Raw genomic sequence first — 3,402 nt, 5'->3', positions numbered from 1 at the left:
AGACATCAGTGGCTTGAATACGTGATGCAATGATGTATGTTTCGAGCTCTAGAAGTGGTGCTGAAAAGTTCAAAAGGTGTATTATGAAGGAACGAAGTACTTCCAAGAGTTGTATTCGTTTAGATATTTAAACGAGATGGGGTTCAACATACTTTATGCTCAAGTCTGCACTGAACTTTCAGAGGGCATTTGAGATGCTGCAAGAGGATGATCCTGAATTTCTAGAAGATCTTGATGATGGGGCTCCCACTACTGATGATAGGAATAATGCACGAATTTTGGTCAAGTTTCTAGAGGTATTCTATAACACTTGTAAGTTACTTCTAGTTTGTACTTCAAGTAAGTTTGTTCCATCTTACTGGCTTTGGAAGAATGGACCAAGAGTTCAGAGCTGCATCTTCAGTCCATGGCCTTCAAAATAAAGGAAAGATTTGATAAATATTGGGGAACTAATTTGTTGCTGTTGGTCTCAATGGCATTAGATCCACGTTGTAAGGTGAGGTTTTGTTGAACTAAAGTCTATCCTACGTTGATAGTTTGGTTAATCAGGCCATGGATGTGTTGACTCAATAAGTCGAGATGAAACTACTAAAGGCACAAGATGATAAATTTAATGAGTCCGAAAAGCTTGACTTTGGTAAACATTTCTTCACCTTGAGCTGCTGATTTCAATTATTTTAATGATCTGTTAGTTCTGCAAGTTTCTATGTAAAATGGTTTCGAAAATGAAGGAAATTCTGCTTCCTGAGAATATCATTCAATTGTAGCATTCTTGCTTGTTGATGAAGGAATTGAGATTTTTAGTAAGATAAATAGAAAGGGTATTTTAAATCAACTTTAAAGAAGCAAGAATTGTCCTTTTATCTTTCAAAGTCCAGTCTTGAATCTGAATGTACAGTATAGGGGCAGTCCTCAGGCAGATAACTAGTTGGAAAGATGAAGCGTCAAGGCAATAGGATGAGAGCAGCATAAATTTGGTTCAAACCAACTGAATTGTGATTCATAGTGCTGGATGACAAGGATAAAAAGAGGTAACATTTGCTTGTTTGAGCTTAATTTAAATAGACCTTACCATTTAAAGTCCAAAAGTGCTTGTAGTCCAACGGTTAGGATAATTGCCTTCCGAGTAATAGACCCGGGTACGACTCTGGCAAACGCAGTTTCTCTCTCGTTTTAACTTTGTTTTTCAACTACTGAGAATGAGAAACTGCATTTCATGTCTCTTGTATGGTTTCAGGGAATTAATTATGCAATCATGAAGATCCATAATATCCCTGATCCTAGCAAAACATTCAGATTGTTTAGTAGTTTCTGAAAAATCCCATATTCGCCTTTGATTGTCGCATACCAACATCAGCCGTCACTTCTGCCCATATACCAAATATCAGTCTAAATGTTTCTCATTCAGAGGTTCTGGTATGGCAGTTGTGCATTTCCTCTCACCTGCTTAAGAGGGATCAAACCAAAACAATTCAACTCAAGACTGCTCCATTCCATATAAAGAGACCAAACCAATCTTTTTCAGTAAGCGGTGGCATGTGAAGTGGCAAAGGACTCCTTAGTTGTACATTTAGAAAGCATAACGGTGACAATGTTAAAGAGGTATGAGCAGATCACAAAGTTAGACTAGGATTGACTATGGATGATGGGGTCTTTATGATTCAGGAAAGGGCTTTGGCTGTTGAGTTTGTAACTGAAAATAATATATTTCAGTAGTTGACGATGGCTCAGGATTGACTAGGATTGACTATGGATGAACTTTGAGTTTGATGGAATCACAAAATCCTTTCTTCTTTTTGCTATGTGAGTGTTGTAATGACAGGAATAGGAAAAAAGAAATCGAAAGAAGTTTAAGGTGGGTGTGGAGAGAATGGAGGAAGAGTTGTAAAATTAAACTTTATAACTATAAATCTTTAAATAATGTTTCATTCAGCGTTTGTAGTCCAACGGTTAGGATAATTGCCTTCCAAGCAATAGACCCGGGTTCGACTCCCGGCAAACGCAGTTTGTTATGGATTTTTTGCGAGGCTTAGTTAATTTTCCAACTATTTAGAAACTGCATTTTAATTTTTTTTATAGAAATATTTGAACATTAAAATATTCTTTAAAAAATGAGTATGAACAAATAGAAGAGAAGTAGGAGTCCTTAGTAGCTAATTTTTCATTTTATATCCCCACCACCGCTTCAACCCGCTCTTCATTCCCTCCAACTGGGATTTTAAAATCACGAAGAAAAATATAAAATTTAGAGGGAATGAAAGCCAGGATTAGATGGATTGACTAACCATTCTTGACCGCTCAACTATTTGAGAAGTATCGTTACTATTTTGTGTAGGAAGCCATAAAACCAATCGGTGCTTAAGAAAAGGAAGAGAGACTAATGAAAAGATGGATTTGAACTTCAGCCATTTGAGAAGCTCTAATTAAATTTCAACCACTCCGAGTTTTTAGACACAAGATGTAGGGATTGACGAGAAGTTTCTTTTAATATTTTATAACTAGATTAATTTTAAATATAATTGATGATTAATTATGATTGATTTGTTTTATTTCTATCTTTTCGAGGATGATGAAAGATTTTATTTCAACATTGGTTTTGAATCTTAATCTTAGATTTATCGACCAAATTTTAGATTGGTAATGAGCTTGACATATTTTTTAATTAATGTATGATTATGATTATGATTATTTGCTTTAAATCGATTGAATTATTGCGATAAACTTTTAAGATATTGGTTCCTTTAAATAAAGAATATATTGAGACATTTAGAAGTTTATCCTACTAGAGTTGTCGCATTCCCTGAACTGAATGTAAGCATTAAGTGGTATAATAATAACCACTAAAAATTGAAACATAATAATACATAAGAGAACAATAAGAGTTCTCGAGATGACCTTTCAAAAGGTATAGATATGTTATCAATATGATACGAAAGATCATTGACTACATATCTGTTGAAATATTGAAACAAACTAGTGTTATTGCGATATTTGGTTGTACAAAACTAGTTGAAAGCTCTAAATGAGCTAATATATCGTACCTATTGTGGTATTGAAACAAACCAATATTATTGCAATATTTGGTTGTACAAGACTAGTTGAAAGCTCTAGAATAACTAATATATCAATATCTGAAAGAAGAAAATTTGTAATTGTTAATGCATTATTTATTCTACAGATATTCACCGTAATGGATCTCATATTGAAATGTGAATGAGAAAAAGGATTGTATTTTTATGAGAAAGATTCAATTATTGAATTATATCATGTATGATCCCTGAATGCTTAAAGATTTGATATGCATGTCAGAATGACAATTGCGACATTTCTTATATGAGAAATTTAACTGACTATGATCATTTGCCATGATCTTTTTTCGCCATCATCCCCACGAAGAGTTGA

At 34.0% G+C, this 3,402-nt stretch overlaps 1 non-coding gene across 1 annotated transcript; it reads left to right on the top strand.

Moving 5' to 3' along the window:
• Positions 1-1,932: 1,932 nt before the first annotated feature.
• Positions 1,933-2,004, top strand: TRNAG-UCC (transfer RNA glycine (anticodon UCC)). The gene has a single exon. It is a non-coding gene; the product is annotated as a tRNA-Gly (tRNA).
• The last annotated feature ends 1,398 nt before the right edge of the window (positions 2,005-3,402 follow it).

The sequence above is a fragment of the Gossypium raimondii genome, chromosome 2 (genome assembly GCF_025698545.1).
Source record: "Gossypium raimondii isolate GPD5lz chromosome 2, ASM2569854v1, whole genome shotgun sequence".
In the NCBI taxonomy this organism is placed as follows: domain Eukaryota; kingdom Viridiplantae; phylum Streptophyta; class Magnoliopsida; order Malvales; family Malvaceae; genus Gossypium; species Gossypium raimondii.
This window is presented reverse-complemented; position numbering and strand designations above follow the sequence as displayed.